Here is a 22,088-nt window from a genome sequence, read left to right on the forward strand (position 1 = left end):
TCTCCCCTCTGCAAATCCCTCCACTGGCTCCCAATCCCCCAACGAATCCAGTTCAAACTACTAACACTGATCTACAAAGCCATCCACAACCTGTCCCCTCCCTATATCTCTGAACTAATCTCCCACTATCTTCCCTCACGTAATCTTCGTTCATCCCAAGACCTTCTACTCTCCTCCACACTTATTCGTTCCTCACACAATCGCCTCCAAGATTTCTCCCGAATATCCCCCATCCTCTGGAATTCCATGCCTCAACACGTCCGATTATCCACCACCCTCGGATCCTTCAGACAGAACCTGAAAACCCATCTCTTCAGGAAAGCCTACAGCCTACAATAACCGAGCCGCCGCCTCACCACCGCCAGAGCCGCCGCCGCCTCACCCCTACCTTCTGTCTCTTCCCCACTATCCCATAGAATGTAAGTCCGCAAGGACAGGGTCCTCTCCCCTCTGTACCAGTGTGTCACTGTAAACCTGTTTACTGTAAATGATATCTATAACTCTGTATGTAACCCCTTTCTCATGTACAGCACCATGGAATTAATGGTGCTATATAAATAAATAATAATAATAATAATGAATATTCACTGCACTTAATCAGCAGGGCCATGTGGTTTCCCCAGCAGCTGATTCCGGCAGCGGGGACATCCTGAAGTGGGATATCATTGCGATCCCACTCGCTGCTGCCCCCCTCCCCACATGCTATATCCGTACTATAAGACACACCCACACTTTCCTCCCAAATTTGGAGGGAAAAAAGTGCGTCTTATAGTCGGAAAAATACGGTATGTGGTCTCTACTTCATGGTGGAGATGCCGTGATTTGAAAACTTCCAATTTTCAATAATACCAATCACATGTGATGGCAGAATATATAAAAGGGAACAAATTTCATGGACTGATGTGTATCGACAGGGACTCAAAGGCAAAAGGGACCAAATGGAAAATCTGATTTCAGATCGGCATCAGTACTATGTAGTGATCGGTGGCTGAAGCAGCACCTCTTTGACTGAAAGCTGAATTATGCCTAGAGGAGTAAAGTTCATTGCGCACTTTTCTTTCCTGTTGAGGGCAGAGGAAAGTACTGCAGTGTGCAGGTGCCGGGAAAGGTCAAAGAGGCCCGACTCCTGCGCACTATAGTACTTTCCTCTGCCCTCAATAGGAAAGAAAAGTACACCTGCGCAGGAGCGCGATGCCGGGGAGCCTGTGAAGCAAGCAGGAGGGCAGCATCGCAAGAAGATGGGAGGCGCCGGACCCGGACCTGCGACACCCATTGGACCGGACCGCCCCCGGGTGAGTATAATAAAACTTACCGTATTTTCCGGCGTATAAGACGACTTTTTAACCCCTAAAAATTGTCCCAAAAGTCGGGGGTCGTCTTATACGCCGGGTACGGCGTGTGCAGGGAGCGATCCTGGATGTTCCCAGGGTCTGAAGGAGAGGAAACTCTCCTTCAGGCCCTGGGATCCATATTCATGTAAAAAATAAAGAATAAAAATAAAAAATATGGATATACTCACCCCTCCGAGAAGCCTGGCTGTCACCGCTGCAAGCGTCTGCCTCCGTTCCTAAGAATTGCAGAGCGTGAAAGACCTTCGATGACGTCACGGTCAGGTGACCGGTCACATGAGCGGTCATGGACCAATCACAAGACCGCGATGTCATCGCAGGTCCTTCATGCTCTGCAATTCTTAGGAACGGAGGCAGACGCTTGCAGCGGTGACAGCCAGGCTTCTCGGAGGGGTGAGTATATCCATATTTTTTATTTTTAACATGAATATGGATCCCAGGGCCTGAAGGAGAGTCTCCTCTCCTTCAGACCCTGGGAACCACACGCCGTATAAGATGACTGGGCGTATAAGATGACCCCCGTCTTATACAGCAGGCATATCCCAAATTCTATATTTTATATGGAAAAGTTGGGGGTCGTCTTATACGCCCAGTCGTCTTATACACCAGAAAATACGGTATTTTTCTTATCTTCCAGGTCGGATAGGGGGCTTATCTACAGCATTATAGGATGCACATATACAATACACAAGGTCGGTAAGCCAAACCTCTGACTCCTCAAATTTACCTGACTTGACAAACTCAACACTACTGAGCGTGTGCATAAAGTGCACCACAGATTCAATTCATGTCAACTAAAAGCCGAGATCCTTAGATCAGGAACAAAACAGACATTTATAGGACATTTCATAACTTTCCCAAATTCTTATGAAAACATTTACACAACACATCCTGCATTGTACTACTGTACCAATGTATTATATATTTTTGAAGTCAGAGTCTGTCCATTTCATTCCAACTCCACAGCCCTGTCCATACACAAATTAAATATATGAAATACACACATCTGCATAAACACATTTTTTTTTAGTAAATATTTTATATCTTTTCATAGGACAACACTGAAGATCTGACACTTTCATACAATGTAAAGTCACTGTACAGCTTGCATAACAGCATACATTTGGTGTGCCTTCTAAATAACTCAACACAGCCATTGACATCTAAACTACTAGCAACAAAAGTGAGTACACCCCTAAGTGAAACTGGCCAAATTGTGCACAAAGTGTCAATATTTTGTGTGGCCACTATTATTTTATGGTCGGGGTCACACTTGCTAGAGCAATGTGAGAAACCTGCGTGAGTCTCTAGCAATAATTCCCGGCACTGCCGCCGAGGGTTCAGATGCATATAAATACATGCAGCCTCAAACTCCGGTCACGAGTGCCGGCGGCAGTGCTGGGAATTGATGCAAGTTTGAACTCACAAGTGTGACCCTGGCCTAAAACTCTGCCTTAACTTTCTTGGGTATGGCGTTCACTAGGGCTTCACAGTTTGCCACTGAAATCCTCTTTCAATTCCTCCATGACAATGTTAGAGACCCTGTGCTCCTCCACCTTCTGGTTGAGGATGCCCCGTAGATAATAGGATTCAGGTCTGGAGACAATCTTGGCCAGTCCAGCACGTTTACCTTCAGTTTCTTCAGCAAGGCAGTGATGGTCTTGAAGGTGTGCATGGGGTCGTTATGTTGGAATACTTCTATGTGGCACAATTTTCGATGGGAGAGGATCGTGTTCTGCTTCAGTATGTCACAGTCCATGTTGGCATTCATGGTTCCCTGAATGAACTGTGCCACCCCACAGCCGGCAGCACTTATGCAGCCCCAAGCCATGACAGTCCCACTACCATTCTTGACTGTGGGCAAGAGACACTTATATTTGTACTTCTCTCATGGCTGCCACAAACGCTTCACACCATCTGGACCAAATAAGTTTATCTTGGTCTCATCAGACCACAGGACTTGGTTCCAGTAAGCCATGTCCTTAGTCTTCTTGTCTTCAGCAAACTCTTTGCGGGTTTTCTTGTGCATCATTTTTCCTTCTAATACGACAGCCATGCAGACCAATTTGATGCAGTGTGCGGCGTGTGACCTGAGGACGGACAGGCTGACCACCCACCCCTGTAACCTCTGCAGCAATGCTGCCAGCGCTCATAAGTCCATTTTGAAAAGACAACCTCTGGATGTGATGCTGAGCACATGCACTCAACTTCTTTGGTTAACAATGAAGAGGTCAGTTCTGAGTGGAACCTGTCTTGTAAATCTGATGTATGGTCTTGGGCACCGCGCTTCAGCACAGTTTCATGGTGTTGGAAATCTTTTATAGCCTACCTAGACCATCTTTATGAACAGCATAGTTCTGAACTGTACTGTAGTTCTTTTTTTTTCTTGGATCCTCAGAGAGTTCTTTGTCATGAGGAGTCACATATCAGGGAGGGAAAGTGGCTAATTGGGCACAATTTGGCAATCTTCACGTAGGGGTGTACTCACTTTTGTTGCCAATGGTTTAGACATTCATGGCTGTGTAGAGTTATATAGAGGTCAGGCCAAATTTACAATGTAAAGTAGTCAGTGTACAGCTTGTGTATCAAAGTGTCAGATCTTCAGTGTTGTCCCATGAAGACTTATAATAAAATATTTACAAACATGCGAGGGGTCTATATATATATATATATATATATATATATATATATATATATATATATATATATATATATTCACATGGTATATCCATACACACACACACACACACATATATATATATATTAACTAGAAATAGGCACGATGCTATCACATCGGGAGTGCGGTGACATTAACATCTGTGTATGCTTAGTGGTGCTGACAGGAGCAGCGGACATGTCTCACAGTTTGCGCTTTCCAACATATCCGTTCTATATCATCCCTCTGTATTTTTGCGCAGGCGCAAGTGACACTGCCGCGGTGCCTTATGGGATTCGGGGACAGCGGCCGGAAGTCCCAACTTGCGATTATATGTAACATATATATATATATATATATATATATATATATAGACACACACACATATTTGTGTATATACACAGTATAATTACACATACATACATCATATATACGGTATATATACACATTATATATTACACACACATTATACACTGTATACATACGCACATATTATATATACATTATATATCTCCATACACACATTATATTTGTGTATATATATATACACACACATCATATATGCTGTAGACATATACATTATATATAAACACACATTATACGCACTGTATACATGCACACACATTATATATCTCCGTACACACATTATATACACACACTGCATATATAGACACACAGTGGAGGTGTTTCTGTACTGTGACACCATGCAGTGCAGTGCCAGCTGTTACCCGGGGTCTGTGACGACCCCCGGGGGGCAGCCATGATGTGCAGGGCACAGGCCTCCCAGCACTAACATGTTTCTAGCTGAGGGCGGATTAATGAGAAGCATCTGACTGAGGGGCCTGGGTGTCAGGCCGGGGGGAGGGAGGAGTTGTCAGCTGCTGCCTCATCTACATGTACACCACAACAAAGAGGCTTCCCACACCGGGCTGTGCGGCGGCCCGGGATCCCACCCTCAGCCGTCACCCGTCATACCCGGACACCGTGCGGCCGCCACTCTGGAAGATCCCCTTGTTATTGTTGTTGTTGACGACTCAGCAGCATCGCTCAGACTGCTTGTTTCCGGCGGCGGCGGCTCTAGCATCGCGAGAGTGAGGACAGGTCTCGCGGTACTTAGGAGAGACACTCAGGGGACCTGGGGATAGGGGCGGAGCTCTGGTCGTGACGTCATCCGTGCAGGGCGCGGCTTCGGCGGTTGTGTGTCACTGTCTGGAGACTTCCGGTCGGCTTAGGTAATAACTGGCAGCAGTGATGTGAGGCGCCATAATGTCCCCCGACTCCCCCAGTAAAACCCGGTGTACCTGGGCTACTAGAGTTGTGTGGTGGCAGCAGGGCACACACTAATGTGATTACATGAGAGTGGTCACAATATATAGATGGTGTTATACAGGGGGAGCTGCCAGGTGAGACCCTCTACTATCAAACGTTACTGAGAACGGTGGGAATGAGCCGTTACTGCGACCTCACACGTTACATGATGGAGGGCAGAGAGTCCACTTTGTGAAGAGGAGGCCGACTTCTCACTTCCTGCAGTCACACCGATGGTCGGCGACGGGCACACTCCGAGTACAGACCGCCATGTAGGAGACGGGCCGGCATCACACAACGGATAAAAAATCAGGCCATCTTTTTTAGGGCTGAGATAGGCAGAAATATTCATGAAGTGATCTGTATGCAATGCGAGGATGCAATTTTTTTCTCAATAAAGTGTCCGTATGGCATCCTTATGGCGAGATCTTCTTGCCGGCTTGCAAAATGGACATATAATGGATTCATGGGCTGAAATATTCGTGAAAACATATATACAGTCTATATATATATATATATATATATATATATATATATATATATATATATACAATGGTGTTCAAAAGTCCTGCATAGGCGTGAAGAAAACTATATGTTTCATACGTCTGCATCTCTACAGTGAAACTGGTGGAACATGTATGTTTTTGTAATCCCTCATTGTATGCCATACTCATTTTTGAATGTTCCAAGTGTATAAATTGTTATGGTATGCGCATTTTTGATAATTTTTTTTACAGCATAACCATACGTACACCAGTACAGTGTGTAGAATGGTGAACAGGTTTCTAAGTTCATTAACTTCCAATGCAAGTTCACACAGACTTAAATTTAACTTTTTAAGATTTTTTATTTTTTATTTAATTCAGAGTCCTGAAAAGGGCTTTTTTAGTGCATCTTTAGCTTCTAATACTTTATTGGCCAGCCTTTGCTCTTGAGCACCAGCTTGCATCTCTGTGGCATTGAGTGAACAAGCTTCTGCAGATGTTCACGAGTGATAATGTGGTTCCAGGCCTGCATCAGAGCCTCAATCAACTCACTCTTGGTCCTTGGCTGTTTTCTAGATATCTCTAATGATACCTTGTGCCACAAATTTTCAATTGGATTGAGGTCCGGGGACTAAGCTGGCCAGTCAATAGTAGCCACCTTGTTCTTTTTTTTCCATTCCGTTACTGTCTTAGCTCTGTGACAAGGAGCATTATCATCCTGGAAGATGTAATCCCCTGAAAAGAGGTGTTGAGCAGAAGGAAGCATTTTCTTATTAAGGATGTCTATGTATTTTTTTGCATTAACCATATCCTCCAACACTCTGGCTTGTACTCTTCATGTGGGAACCTTCTCACATAAGACTTGCCATCATTTCCTAAAATGCAAAAAGTGCTTTCATCACTAAATAGCACTTTTTCCCACTCCTCCTTCCTCCATTTTAAATATTTCAATGCCTACAGTTTTCGCCTTTGTCTTTGTATGGCTGTCATCAATGGCTTCTTTCAGGCCTTGCACCCTCTCAATCCTGCTTCCAAACATCTCTTCCTAACAGTTGATGTTGCTACCTCAATATTGAACTTTTCTTGCCATTCTCGCAGAAACTGAGGAGAGGTGAGCTTTCGATTGGCAAGGGATGTTCTTATCAGTACTCTATCCTCCCTTTTAGTTGACTTTCTGGGCCGACCAGATCTGGGCCTGTCCTGGGTAATTCCAAGCTGCTTATGTTTCTGCAAAATTCTTACGACTGTACTCTGATTACAGCCGACCTTCCTTGCGATCTGCGGGCCAGTATAACCCTCTTCATGTAGCACCACAACTCGCACACGATCCTCCGCTGACAAAAATCTGAAGGCTCCCATCATAAAACTCTACAGTATGATTCAGCTAGATAGACCAACAGATAAAACAAACAAACAAAGCAGCAGATGTGATGCAATGTAATGCAATGTGATTGGCTGCCATATCCAGGTTATGATTGGTCACAAGAACCTCATCTGTGATTGGCTAATTTTGGATCTGAAGCTGTACAATATTTAGTTGTGCTTTCAATTCCCATATTGTTGCAATAATATCAGGCAAAACTGCTTCAAAAGCTAAAAATATTACAGGGAGAGAATGCAAAATTGTATTCTGAACAAACCATATATAATATGTCATATTAGCATCGAAGATATTCGACAGAAAACATTTAAAACTTGAAAAATCAATTTATCCTATACCTATGCAGGACTTTTGAACACCACCATATATATATGTCAGTGACACACATACAGTCACTGGCTTTCCCTCTCTGGCGGAGAAAATTGCACAGGGGCCCACTCCAGTTTTTTCCGTGAATTAATCCTTTAACACCTACAGCTCCCAAATTTTACACACACAAACTACTAACATTAGTGAGGGACGTATAACAATCTAACTGTTCTGCAATGGTTTACTGTATATAAACCATCTCTCATATCCTGTCGGGTTCAGTAATGATTATACAGAACCCAACAATTGAATTATCGTCTATTCTGCTATCTCTCTATGAAATATAAAGATATATATCTGTGTGTGGTGTCAATGATACATGCCTATATTATGTGTAGACATTTATTTTATCTTTTCTATTCTAAGGTGTCAGTGTGATTTTACTGTACACCGCACTGAATTACCGGCTTTTCTATGGGACACCGGTGCGTATTTCTCGCAAGTCACACTGATGGTCCGTGTGGTGTGCAAGTTTTTCTCGCACCCATAGACTTTAATTGGCGTTTCTCGGCCGAGATATGGTGGAAATCGCAGCATGCTGCCATTTCTCTCGCACGTAGAATACAGCCGAGAAAACAATGGATGATGGGAGCTGCCCCATAGATTAACATTGGTCCGAGTGCTGTGCAATTTTTTTATCGTATAGCACTCGTCCGTATTACGGTCTAGTGTGACTCTGGCCTTATACTCCCGAGTACAGACCGCAATGTAGGAGACAGTCACACTCCGAGTACAGACAGCCATGTAGGAGACAGTCACCCTCCGAGTACAGACCACCATGTAGGAGACAGTCACCCTCCGAGTACAGACCGCGATGTACGAGACAGTCACACTCCGAGTACAGACAGCCATGAAGGAAACAGTCACACTCCGAGTACAGACTGCGATGTAGGATACAGTCACACTCCGAGTACCGACCGTGATGTACGAGACAGTCACACTCCGAGTACAGACCGCCATGTAGGAGACAGTCACACTCCGAGTACAGACCGCCATGTAGGAGACAGTCACACTCCGAGTACAGACCGTGATGTAGGAGACAGTCACACTCCGAGTACAGACTGCGATGTAGGATACAGTCACACTCCGAGTACAGACCGCCATGTAGGAGACAGTCACACTCCGAGTACAGACTGCTATGTAGGATATAGTCACACTCCGAGTATAGACTGCGATGTAGGAGACAGTCACACTCCGAGTACAGGGGATACCATGTGGATACCATGTTTTGGCATAGGTGGTTTTCCTTTATTGGATGCTGCCCTTCCCGTGGTTGTTTCTTCCCGGTGAAAGACCTGGCTATTCATTGCTTGCGTTGAGAAACACGTGATGGTGTCTCCGCAGCTTTTCTGCATGCATTTGCATATTTCCCAGTGTTCTGGATCACTGCGTTGAGAAACATGTGATGGTGTCTCCTGTTGTGAATTCCGCTCTTGGGCTCCCTCCGGTGGCTGTAAGTGGCACTTTTGTGAGTTCTGCTCTTGGGCTCCCTCCGGTGGTTTTGAGTGGTATGGCTGCTTCTTGGTTTTAGCATCAGCAGCTGCTTCCACTGATCGTCTTTCTGGCTCGGCTATTTTAGTCTGGCCTTATCCCTCAATCAATGCCAGTTGTCAATTGTTCCTGCTTGGAGTCACGGCTCTTTTGGATTTCCCTGACACTCTGACCTGTTCAGCAAAGATAAGTCCTTGCTTGTCCTTTTGCAGTCCACTTGTTGTGGACTTTATTGTTCAGCATATGCTATGTTTTTCTCATTTGTCCAGCTTATCAGTATGGATCTATTCAGCTAAGCTGGAAGCTCTGGGCAGCAGATTTTGCCCTCCACACCTTTAGTCAGGTGTGGAGATTTTGCATTCTCTGCGGTGGACTTTTTCTAGTTTTTATTACTGACCGCACAGTGTCTGTCCTGTACTATCTATCTAGCTAGAAGTGGCCTCCTTTGCTACATCTTGTTTCATTCTACGTATGTCATTTCCCTCTCCACTCACAGTCATTATTTGTGGGGGGCTGTCCTATCCTTTGGGGGTTTTCTCTGAGGCAAGATAGCTTTCCTGTTTCTACCTTTAGGGGTGGTTAGCTCTTAGGCTGTGACGAGGTGTCTAGGGAGAGACAGGAACATCCCACGGCTACATCTAGTGTTGTGTTAAGATCAGGAACTGCAGTCAGTATAGTTACCACCTGCTCAGAGCTAGTCGCATGTCGCTCCTAAATCACCAGTCCATAACAGTACAACTGGCCAAAAATGAGTTGAATGCATCTCAAAAGAAGGAAAAGAAAAAGAGTTCTGAGCCATTTTTTTTTTCTCTAGTCTGTTTTGTCTTTTTCCTTCCTCTTAATCTCTGGGTGGTTCAGGATTTGGGCGCGGGCATGGATGTTCAGGGTTTGTTTTCTCGTGTGGATCAGCTTGCTGCAAGAGTACAGACTATCCAAGATTATGTTGTTCAGACTCCGGCTTTAGAGCCTAGAATTCCTACTCCAGATTTGTTTTATGGGGATAGATCCAAGTTTTTGAACTTTAAAAATAACTGCAAATTGTTTTTTGCTCTGAAACCCCGTTCCTCTGGAGATCCCATTCAGCAAGTTAAAATAGTTATTTCTCTGCTGCGTGGTGACCCTCAGGACTGGGCATTCTCCCTTGAGTCAGGGGATCCGGCATTGCTTAATGTAGATGTATTTTTTCAATCGCTCGGATTATTGTATGACGAACCTAACTCTGTGGATCATGCGGAAAAAACCTTGTTGGCCCTGTGTCAGGGTCAGGAAGCGGCAGAATTATACTGCCAGAAATTTAGAAAATGGTCTGTGCTCACTAAATGGAATGAGGACGCTCTGGCAGCAATTTTCAGAAAGGGTCTTTCTGAAGCCCTTAAAGATGTTATGGTGGGGTTCCCCACGCCTGTTGGTTTGAGCGAATCTATGTCTCTAGCCATTCAGATTGATCGGCGCCTGCGCGAGCGCAAAGTGCTGCACCATATGGCAGCGTCCTCTGAACAGAGTCCTGAGCCTATGCAATGTGATAGGATTTTGACTAGAGCAGAACAGCGGGGATACAGACGTCAGAATGGGCTGTGTTTTTACTGTGGTGATTCTGCTCATGATATTTTTGATTGCCCTAAGCGTATTAAGAGGGTCGCTAGATCTGTTACCATCAGTACCGTACAGCCTAAATTTCTCCTGTCTGTGACCCTGATTTGCTCATTGTCATCTTTTTCTGTCATGGCATTTGTGGATTCAGGCGCTGCCCTGAACTTGATGGACTTAGAATTCGCCAGGCGCTGTGGTTTTTCTTTGCAGCCTTTGCAGAGCCCTATTCCTTTGAGGGGTATTGATGCTACACCGTTGGCCAAGAATAAACCTCAGTATTGGACTCAGCTGACTATGTGCATGGCTCCAGCACATCAGGAAGATTGCCGTTTCCTGGTGTTGCATAATTTACATGATGTTGTTGTACTGGGTTTTCCATGGTTACAAGTACACAATCCAGTGCTGGATTGGAAATCTATGTCTGTGACTAGTTGGGGTTGTCAAGGGGTACATAGTGACATTCCTTTGATGTCAATTTCCTCTTCCCCCTCTTCTGATGTTCCTGAATTTTTGTCAGATTTCCAGGATGTATTTGAAGAGCCCAAGTCCAGTTCCCTTCCTCCACATAGGGACTGTGATTGTGCTATTGACTTGATTCCTGGCTGTAAGTTCCCTAAGGGCCGACTTTTCAATCTGTCTGTGCCAGAGCTTGACGCCATGCGGAGCTATGTTAAGGAGTCTTTGGAGAAGGGGCATATTCGGCCGTCTTCGTCACCATTGGGAGCGGGATTCTTTTTTGTTTCCAAGAAGGATAGCTCCTTGAGACCCTGTATTGATTATCACCTTCTTAATAAGATTACGGTCAAATTCCAATACCCTTTACCTTTGCTTTCAGATTTGTTTGCTCGGATTAAGGGGGCTAGTTGGTTTACCAAGATTGACCTTCGAGGGGCATATAATCTTGGTCGTATTAAACAGGGTGACGAATGGAAAACTGCATTTAATACGCCCGAAGGCCATTTTGAATACCTTGTGATGCCTTTCGGGCTTTCTAATGCTCCTTCTGTATTTCAGTCCTTCATGCATGATATTTTCCGCAATTATCTTGATAAATTCTTGATTGTGTATTTGGATGATATTTTGATTTTTTCCGATGATTGGGAGTCTCATGTGAAGCAGGTCAGGATGGTATTCCAGATCCTTCGTGATAATGCCTTATATGTGAAGGGGTCCAAGTGCCTATTTGAAGTTCAGAAGGTCTCTTTTTTGGGGTTTATTTTTTCTCCTTCGTCTATAGAAATGGATCCTGTTAAGGTCCAAGCCATTCATGACTGGATTCAACCCACATCTGTGAAGAGCCTTCAGAAATTTTTGGGCTTTGCTAATTTTTATCGCCGTTTCATTGCCAACTTTTCCAGTGTGGTTAAGCCCTTGACCGATTTGACGAAGAAAGGCGCTGATGTGACGAATTGGTCCTCTGTGGCTGTTGAGGCCTTTCAGGAGCTTAAACGCCGATTTACTTCTGCCCCTGTGTTGGGCATTAATTTGTCTTTTTCTTCGGCGTTCCATCCTCAGACAAATGGCCAAACTGAGCGAACTAATCAAACCTTGGAAACCTATTTGAGATGCTTTGTGTCTGCTGATCAGGATGATTGGGTGGCTTTCTTGCCGTTGGCCCTTAATAATCGGGCCAGTTCGGCTACTTTGGTTTCGCCTTTTTTTTGTAATTTTGGTTTCCATCCTCGTTTTTCTTCAGGGCAGGTTGAGCCTTCTGATTGTCCTGGTGTGGATTCTGTGATGGACAGGTTACAGCAGATTTGGACTCATGTGGTAGACAATTTGACGTTGTCTCAGGAAAAGGCTCAACGTTTTGCTAACCGCCGTCGGTGTGTTGGTCCTCGGCTTCGGGTGGGGGATTTAGTCTGGTTATCTTCTCGTCATGTTCCTATGAAGGTTTCTTCCCCTAAGTTCAAGCCTCGGTTTATTGGTCCTTATAAGATTTCTGAGATTATCAATCCAGTGTCTTTTCGTTTGGCCCTTCCAGCCTCTTTTGCCATCCACAATGTTTTCCATAGATCTTTGTTGTGGAGATATGTGGTACCCGTTGTTCCCTCTGTTGATCCTCCTGCCCCGGTGTTGGTTGAGGGGGAGTTGGAATATGTGGTTGAGAAAATTTTGGATTCTCGTTTTTCGAGGCGGAGGCTTCAGTATCTTGTCAAGTGGAAGGTTAAGGCCAGGAGGATAATTCTTGGGTTGTTGCCTCCGATGTCCATGCCGCCGATTTGGTTCGTGCTTTTCACTTGGCTCGTCCTGATTGCCCTGGGGGCTCTGGTGAGGGTTCGGTGACCCCTCAAGGGGGGGGGTACTGTTGTGAATTCCGCTCTTGGGCTCCCTCCGGTGGCTGTAAGTGGCACTTTTGTGAGTTCTGCTCTTGGGCTCCCTCCGGTGGTTTTGAGTGGTATGGCTGCTTCTTGGATTTAGCATCAGCAGCTGCTTCCACTGATCGTCTTTCTGGCTCGGCTATTTTAGTCTGGCCTTATCCCTCAATCAATGCCAGTTGTCAATTGTTCCTGCTTGGAGTCACGGCTCTTTTGGATTTCCCTGACACTCTGACCTGTTCAGCAAAGATAAGTCCTTGCTTGTCCTTTTGCAGTCCACTTGTTGTGGACTTTATTGTTCAGCATATTCTATGTTTTTCTCATTTGTCCAGCTTATCAGTATGGATCTATTCAGCTAGGCTGGAAGCTCTGGGCAGCAGATTTTGCCCTCCACACCTTTAGTCAGGTGTGGAGATTTTGCATTCTCTGCGGTGGACTTTTTCTAGTTTTTATTACTGACCGCACAGTGTCTGTCCTGTACTATCTATCTAGCTAGAAGTGGCCTCCTTTGCTACATCTTGTTTCATTCTACGTATGTCATTTCCCTCTCCACTTACAGTCATTATTTGTGGCGGGCTGTCCTATCCTTTGGGGGTTTTCTCTGAGGCAAGATAGCTTTCCTGTTTCTACCTTTAGGGGTAGTTAGCTCTTAGGCTGTGACGAGGTGTCTAGGGAGAGACAGGAACATCCCACGGCTACTTCTAGTGTTGTGTTAAGATCAGGAACTGCGGTCAGTATAGTTACCACCTGCTCAGAGCTAGTCGCATGTCGCTCCTAAATCACCAGTCCATAACAGTCTCCGCGGTGTTGGATTTTTGATCTCCCCGAGGTCATTCATCCTTATGTTCACAGCCTTTTCACTAGGCACTGCTCCTAATAGCCAGTTTCCTACTCCACACTGATGAGGGGCAAATACCCCGAAACAGCTGTCTGTGGATGTATACCATGTTTTGGCATAGGTGGTTTTCCTCTATTGGATGCTGCCCTTCCCGTGGTTGTTCCTTCCCGGTGAAAGACCTGGCTATTCATTGCTTGCGTTGAGAAACACGTGATGGTGTCTCCGCAGCTTTTCTACATACACTCTGAGTACAGACCGCCATGTAGGAGACAGTCACCCTCCGAGTACAGACAGCCATGTAGGAGACAGTCACCCTCCGAGTACAGACCGCCATGTAGGAGACAGTCACCCTCCGAGTATAGACCGCCATGTAGGATACAGTCACACTCCGAGTACAGACCGCGATGTAGGAGACAGTCACACAGCGAGTACAGACTGCGATGTAGGATACAGTCATACTCCCGAGTACAGACTGTGATGTAGGAGACAGTCACACCCCGAGTACAGACCGCCATGTAGGAGACAGTCACCCTCCGAGTACAGACAGCCATGTAGGAGACAGTCACCCTCCGAGTACACACCGCCATGTAGGAGACAGTCACCCTCTGAGTACAGACCGCCATGTAGGATACAGTCACACTCCGAGTACAGACCGCGATGTAGGAGACGGTCACACTCCGAGTACAGACTGCAATGTAGGATACAGTCACACTCCGAGTACAGACCGCCATATAGGAGACAGTCACACTCCGGGGACAGACTGTGATGTCGGTGACAGTTATACTCCGCGCACAGACTGCAATGTAGGAGACAGTCACACTCCGCTCACAGACCTTAATTTTTCAGAGATATTCACACACTTCACACAGACCGCAATGTTCGGAGACATTCACTCTCCACGTACACACCACGACGTTCGGAGAAATAACGCTCTATGTACAGACCGCGATTTTCAGAGACAGTCACATTACACGTATAGACAATCAAAATTCACCGCACACTCATGAGTTTGTGGTGAAAAAGCTTTTTTTATTCAAGTCCATTTAACAAGATCAATATTTAAGGGAGCGAAACAAGTGGTAGTACAAAAAGCGACTAGAGCTGCAATAGACTTTTCGAATCGTCCTGGGTCTTAATCACTGAGTCGCTGAAAGAAAAAAGGTAATGTGAGAATAAAGAAAAATAACATGACATAAGTAATCCAATATTTTGAAATAATACAGAAACGTAAAAAAACAAACACCCAAGTGTTGCAGCTGAAGAGGCTGGAACCATACAACAAATTAAAAAGTTAAAAATGAATACAAAAAAATGAAAATAAAAAATAAAGATACAAGTAAAAAATGAAAAAAATTATCCATTGATATTGTAAGTGTGGAAAAAATATATAGTATAAAGCAAGCTAGTAAGCTTAGTTGGTAGGGTATCATCGTGGCACGAGAGCTGACCAGTGTATGCATGAGGTAGGGCAGAAACAACATGAAGTTAGTGGTGACTATTTACCTGTATCATGTAAGTAGCATGGGAAAAACTAAGGAATTTCTTGAAAGATCCACAGAGGGGATGCTATGGAAAAGAGTGAAATTAATGCACAGCATCCTGATGTTTGTGTTGAAGCACCTATGTGGACAGGCTATATACATTTAGGCTATGTGCACACGTTGCGGATTCGGCTTAGGAATTTCTGGTGCGGATTCTGTCCTGGCAGAAAACGCACCTGCGTTTTTTTGTGCGGTTCCGCAGCGTTTTTTTGTGCGGGTTTGCTGCGGTTTTCTTGCAGATTTGCTGCGTTTTTTACCCCTGCGGTTTTCTATAATGGAATGGGTACAAAAACGCTGCAGATTCACAAAAAAGAATTGACATGCTATTTCTTTAAAACCGCAGCGTTTCCGCAGCGGATTTTCCGCAAAGTGCACAGCATTTTTTTTTCTCATTGATTTACATTGTACTGTAAATCAATTGCGGATCTGCAGCGTTTCTGCACTGCAAAAAACGCTGCGGATCCGCAGAGAATCCGCAACTTGTGCACATACCCTTAAAGCTTGCTGCTAGAAATGCTGGTGACTAGGGTTGAGCGAAACGGGTCGATCATTTTCAAAAGTCGCCGACTTTTGGCTAAGTCGGCGTCTCATGAAACCCGATCCGACCCCTGTGCTTGTCGGCCATGCGGTACGCGACTTTCGCGCCAAAGTCGCGTTTCAATGACGCGAAAAGCGCCATTTCTCAGCCAATGAAGGTGAACGCAGAGTGTGGGCAGCGTGATGACATAGATCCTGGTCCCCACCATCTTAGAGAAGGGCATTGCAGTGATTGGCTTGCTGTCTGCGGCGTCACAGGGGCTATAAAGGGGCGTTCCCGCCGACCGCCATCTTACTGCTGCTGATCTGAGCTTAGGGAGAGGTTGCTGCCGCTTCGTCAGAAGCAGGGAGAGCGTTAGGCAGGGTCCACTAACCACCAAACCGCTTGTGCTGCAGCGATTTCCACTGTCCAACACCACCTTCGGTGTGCAGGGACTGTGGAAGCTATTTTTTTTTTTTTTTCCCCTCAGCGCTGTAGCTCATTGGGCTGCCCTAGAAGGCTCCGTGATAGCTGTATTGCTGTGTGTACGCCACTGTGGAAACCAACTGCTTTTTTCAAAGCACATATCCTCTTGTTCCTTCCTTTCTGCACAGCTATCTTTTTTGTTTGTCCACACTTTTTATTTAATTTGTGCATCAGTCCACTCCTATTGCTGCCTGCCATACCTGGCTTACATTACTGCAGGGAGATAGTAATTGTAGGACAGTTTTTTTTTTTTTTTTTTTTTTTTTTTGTGGGAGATTAAGATTGGCATTTCTGCTACAGTGCCATCCCTGTGTGTGCCATCTCTCACTGAGTGGGCCATAGAAAGCCTATTTATTTTTTCCGTGATTTGTGTTCTAAAATCTACCTCAACACAAAAACACTACATCAATCAGTGGGAGAAAAATATTGGCCTCAGTCAGGGCTTGTGTGCCACTGCTGTGTGTGCTATCTCTCATTCAGTGGGCTATAGCAAGCCTATTTTTTTTTTTTTTTTTTTTTAATATTATTTGGTTTCTAAAGTCTCCCTGAAAAAAAAAAAAAAACCTAAAAAAACAGTGGGAGAGTAATATTGCCCTTTCAGCTTGTGTGCCAGTCTTGACTCCTGGGTGTGCCACCTCTCTCCCTCTCATTCAGTGGGCCATAGAAAGCCTATTTATTTTTTTTTTTAAATATTATTGGGTTTCTAAAGTCTCCCTGAAAAAACAAAAAATACATAAAAAAACAGTGGGAGAGTAATATTGCCCTTTCAGCTTGTGTGCCAGTCTTGACTCCTGGGTGTGCCACCTCTCTCCCTTTCATTCAGTGGGCCATAGAAAGCCTATTTATTTTTTTTTTAAAATATTATTGGGTTTCTAAAGTCTCCCTGAAAAAAAAAAAAAAACCTAAAAAAACAGTGGGAGAGTAATATTGCCCTTTCAGCTTGTGTGCCAGTCTTGACTCCTGGGTGTGCCACCTCTCTCCCTCTCATTCAGTGGGCCATAGAAAGCCTATTTATTTTTTTTTTAAAATATTATTGGGTTTCTAAAGTCTCCCTGAAAAAAAAAAAAAAAACCTAAAAAAACAGTGGGAGAGTAATATTGCCCTTTCAGCTTGTGTGCCAGTCTTGACTCCTGGGTGTGCCACCTCTCTCCCTCTCATTCAGTGGGCCATAGAAAGCCTATTTATTTTTTTTTTTAAATATTATTGGGTTTCTAAAGTCTCCCTGAAAAAACAAAAAATACATAAAAAAACAGTGGGAGAGTAATATTGCCCTTTCAGCTTGTGTGCCAGTCTTGACTCCTGGGTGTGCCACCTCTCTCCCTTTCATTCAGTGGGCCATAGAAAGCCTATTTATTTTTTCCGTGATTTGTGTTCTAAATTCTACCTCAACACAAAAACACTACATCAATCAGTGGGAGAAAAATATTGGCCTCAGTCAGGGCTTGTGTGCCACTGCTGTGTGTGCTATCTCTCATTCAGTGGGCTATAGCAAGCCTATTTTTTTTTTTTTTTTTTTTTTATATTATTTGGTTTCTAAAGTCTCCCTGAAAAAAAAAAAAAAACCTAAAAAAACAGTGGGAGAGTAATATTGCCCTTTCAGCTTGTGTGCCAGTCTTGACTCCTGGGTGTGCCACCTCTCTCCCTCTCATTCAGTGGGCCATAGAAAGCCTATTTATTTTTTTTTTTAAATATTATTGGGTTTCTAAAGTCTCCCTGAAAAAACAAAAAATACATAAAAAAACAGTGGGAGAGTAATATTGCCCTTTCAGCTTGTGTGCCAGTCTTGACTCCTGGGTGTGCCACCTCTCTCCCTTTCATTCAGTGGGCCATAGAAAGCCTATTTATTTTTTTTTTAAAATATTATTGGGTTTCTAAAGTCTCCCTGAAAAAAAAAAAAAAACCTAAAAAAACAGTGGGAGAGTAATATTGCCCTTTCAGCTTGTGTGCCAGTCTTGACTCCTGGGTGTGCCACCTCTCTCCCTTTCATTCAGTGGGCCATAGAAAGCCTATTTATTTTTTTTTTAAAATATTATTGGGTTTCTAAAGTCTCCCTGAAAAAAAAAAAAAAACCTAAAAAAACAGTGGGAGAGTAATATTGCCCTTTCAGCTTGTGTGCCAGTCTTGACTCCTGGGTGTGCCACCTCTCTCCCTCTCATTCAGTGGGCCATAGAAAGCCTATTTATTTTTTTTTTAAAATATTATTGGGTTTCTAAAGTCTCCCTGAAAAAAAAAAAAAAAACCTAAAAAAACAGTGGGAGAGTAATATTGCCCTTTCAGCTTGTGTGCCAGTCTTGACTCCTGGGTGTGCCACCTCTCTCCCTCTCATTCAGTGGGCCATAGAAAGCCTATTTATTTTTTTTTTTAAATATTATTGGGTTTCTAAAGTCTCCCTGAAAAAACAAAAAATACATAAAAAAACAGTGGGAGAGTAATATTGCCCTTTCAGCTTGTGTGCCAGTCTTGACTCCTGGGTGTGCCACCTCTCTCCCTTTCATTCAGTGGGCCATAGAAAGCCTATTTATTTTTTCCGTGATTTGTGTTCTAAATTCTACCTCAACACAAAAACACTACATCAATCAGTGGGAGAAAAATATTGGCCTCAGTCAGGGCTTGTGTGCCACTGCTGTGTGTGCTATCTCTCATTCAGTGGGCTATAGCAAGCCTATTTTTTTTTTTTTTTTTTTTTTATATTATTTGGTTTCTAAAGTCTCCCTGAAAAAAAAAAAAAAACCTAAAAATACAGTGGGAGAGTAATATTGCCCTTTCAGCTTGTGTGCCAGTCTTGACTCCTGGGTGTGCCACCTCTCTCCCTCTCATTCAGTGGGCCATAGAAAGCCTATTTATTTTTTTTTTTAAATATTATTGGGTTTCTAAAGTCTCCCTGAAAAAACAAAAAATACATAAAAAAACAGTGGGAGAGTAATATTGCCCTTTCAGCTTGTGTGCCAGTCTTGACTCCTGGGTGTGCCACCTCTCTCCCTTTCATTCAGTGGGCCATAGAAAGCCTATTTATTTTTTTTTTAAAATATTATTGGGTTTCTAAAGTCTCCCTGAAAAAAAAAAAAAAACCTAAAAAAACAGTGGGAGAGTAATATTGCCCTTTCAGCTTGTGTGCCAGTCTTGACTCCTGGGTGTGCCACCTCTCTCCCTTTCATTCAGTGGGCCATAGAAAGCCTATTTATTTTTTTTTTAAAATATTATTGGGTTTCTAAAGTCTCCCTGAAAAAAAAAAAAAAACCTAAAAAAACAGTGGGAGAGTAATATTGCCCTTTCAGCTTGTGTGCCAGTCTTGACTCCTGGGTGTGCCACCTCTCTCCCTCTCATTCAGTGGGCCATAGAAAGCCTATTTATTTTTTTTTTTAAATATTATTGGGTTTCTAAAGTCTCCCTGAAAAAAAAAAAAAAAACCTAAAAAAACAGTGGGAGAGTAATATTGCCCTTTCAGCTTGTGTGCCAGTCTTGACTCCTGGGTGTGCCACCTCTCTCCCTCTCATTCAGTGGGCCATAGAAAGCCTATTTATTTTTTTTTTTAAATATTATTGGGTTTCTAAAGTCTCCCTGAAAAAACAAAAAATACATAAAAAAACAGTGGGAGAGTAATATTGCCCTTTCAGCTTGTGTGCCAGTCTTGACTCCTGGGTGTGCCACCTCTCTCCCTTTCATTCAGTGGGCCATAGAAAGCCTATTTATTTTTTCCGTGATTTGTGTTCTAAATTCTACCTCAACACAAAAACACTACATCAATCAGTGGGAGAAAAATATTGGCCTCAGTCAGGGCTTGTGTGCCACTGCTGTGTGTGCTATCTCTCATTCAGTGGGCTATAGCAAGCCTATTTTTTTTTTTTTTTTTTTTTTATATTATTTGGTTTCTAAAGTCTCCCTGAAAAAAAAAAAAAAACCTAAAAAAACAGTGGGAGAGTAATATTGCCCTTTCAGCTTGTGTGCCAGTCTTGACTCCTGGGTGTGCCACCTCTCTCCCTCTCATTCAGTGGGCCATAGAAAGCCTATTTATTTTTTTTTTTAAATATTATTGGGTTTCTAAAGTCTCCCTGAAAAAACAAAAAATACATAAAAAAACAGTGGGAGAGTAATATTGCCCTTTCAGCTTGTGTGCCAGTCTTGACTCCTGGGTGTGCCACCTCTCTCCCTTTCATTCAGTGGGCCATAGAAAGCCTATTTATTTTTTTTTTAAAATATTATTGGGTTTCTAAAGTCTCCCTGAAAAAAAAAAAAAAACCTAAAAAAACAGTGGGAGAGTAATATTGCCCTTTCAGCTTGTGTGCCAGTCTTGACTCCTGGGTGTGCCACCTCTCTCCCTCTCATTCAGTGGGCCATAGAAAGCCTATTTATTTTTTTTTTAAAATATTATTGGGTTTCTAAAGTCTCCCTGAAAAAACAAAAAATACATAAAAAAACAGTGGGAGAGTAATATTGCCCTCTCAGCTTGTGTGCCAGTCTTGACTCCTGGGTGTGCCACCTCTCTCTCTCTAATTGTGGGCCATAGAAAGCCTTTTTTTTTTTTTTTTTTAATATTATTTGGTTTCTAAAGTCTCCCTGAGAAAAAAAAAAAAATAAATTAGGTGGGAGATTAATATTGACATTAGTGCTTGAGTGACAGTCCTGCGTGTGTGTCATCTCTGTGATTTTGTGCCACAGAAAACAGAGTGTGTAACATTGTGCCTGATTTTCCTTGTGGTCTCACCAACCTGTTAAGGGATATTGAAATCATACTGAAGTTATAGCTCACCGTGTAAGTTGTTTGACAGCAACAAATAAAGTTACTTTGGTTAAGATTTTAAAACAATGAGGAAGTCTGGTGCAAGAGGTCGTCGTGGGCGTTCATTGTCAGCTGGTAATGATGGTAGTGGTAGAGGAGCATCAGGTGGTCGTGGGGATAAAAATATTCCACCTAAGTCTGGAGCTGTGGAGCCAGTTTCGTCGTCAGGCTACACAAGGCCTCGAACGCTCTCTTTTCTGGGAGTAGGAAAACCGCTTTTAAAGGCGGAGCAGCAACAGCAAGTTTTGGCTTACATTGCAGACTCAGCCTCTAGCTCTTTTGCCTCCTCTTCCGAAACTGGTAAATGTAAAAGCAGCGCGTCGCTTGTGGATGTTCACGGTCAGGGACAAGTCGCTTCCTTGTCCTCCTCAGCAAAAACTACAACAAGAGAGAAGGATGCAGCAGGCGACACAACGGGTCACTCCATGGAGCTCTTTACACATACCGTCCCTGGCTTAGAAAGTGAAACATTTAACAGGCCATGCCCATTACAAGTATATTCTGACATGGAGTGCACTGATGCACAGCCACAGCCAGAGTACTATGCTGCTCCTTTGACTCAGACCACCACATTGCCCTCTCAGGGTACAGATCCACAATCAGACCCTGATGAGACTATGTTGCCCCGCCACGAACGCTATACCACCGACCGACACAGTGACACAGACGAAGTTGCACACGAGCTCGAAGAGGAGGTAATAGATGACCCAGTTATTGACCCCGATTGGCAGCCATTGGGGGAACAGGGTGCAGGCGGCAGTAGTTCAGAAGCGGAGGTGGAGGAGGGGCCGCAGCAGGCATCAACATCGCAACAGGTTACATCTGCCGGGCCCGTATCTGGCCCAAAACGCGTGTCAAAGCCAAAACCTGTTGGAGCACAGCGTTGCCATCCGGTTAAAGCTCAGTCTGCAATCCCTGAAAAGGGATCCGAGTCTAGGAAGAGTGCAGTCTGGCATTTTTTTAAACAACATCCAACTGATCA

At 43.9% G+C, this 22,088-nt stretch overlaps 1 protein-coding gene across 2 annotated transcripts in view; it reads right to left on the reverse strand.

Annotated features, from left to right (window-relative positions):
• Positions 1 to 5,141, reverse strand: part of RB1CC1 (RB1 inducible coiled-coil 1) — a 183,276-nt gene extending 178,135 nt beyond the window's left edge. For both annotated transcript variants that reach the window (XM_077270491.1, XM_077270490.1), the window contains exon 1: positions 4,981 to 5,141. The gene's annotated coding sequence lies outside the window, so the exon portion shown is untranslated. The remainder of the gene's footprint in view (positions 1 to 4,980) is intronic.
• Positions 5,142 to 22,088: the final 16,947 nt, after the last annotated feature.

This window comes from Ranitomeya variabilis, chromosome 6 (assembly GCF_051348905.1).
Source record: "Ranitomeya variabilis isolate aRanVar5 chromosome 6, aRanVar5.hap1, whole genome shotgun sequence".
Taxonomy (NCBI): domain Eukaryota; kingdom Metazoa; phylum Chordata; class Amphibia; order Anura; family Dendrobatidae; genus Ranitomeya; species Ranitomeya variabilis.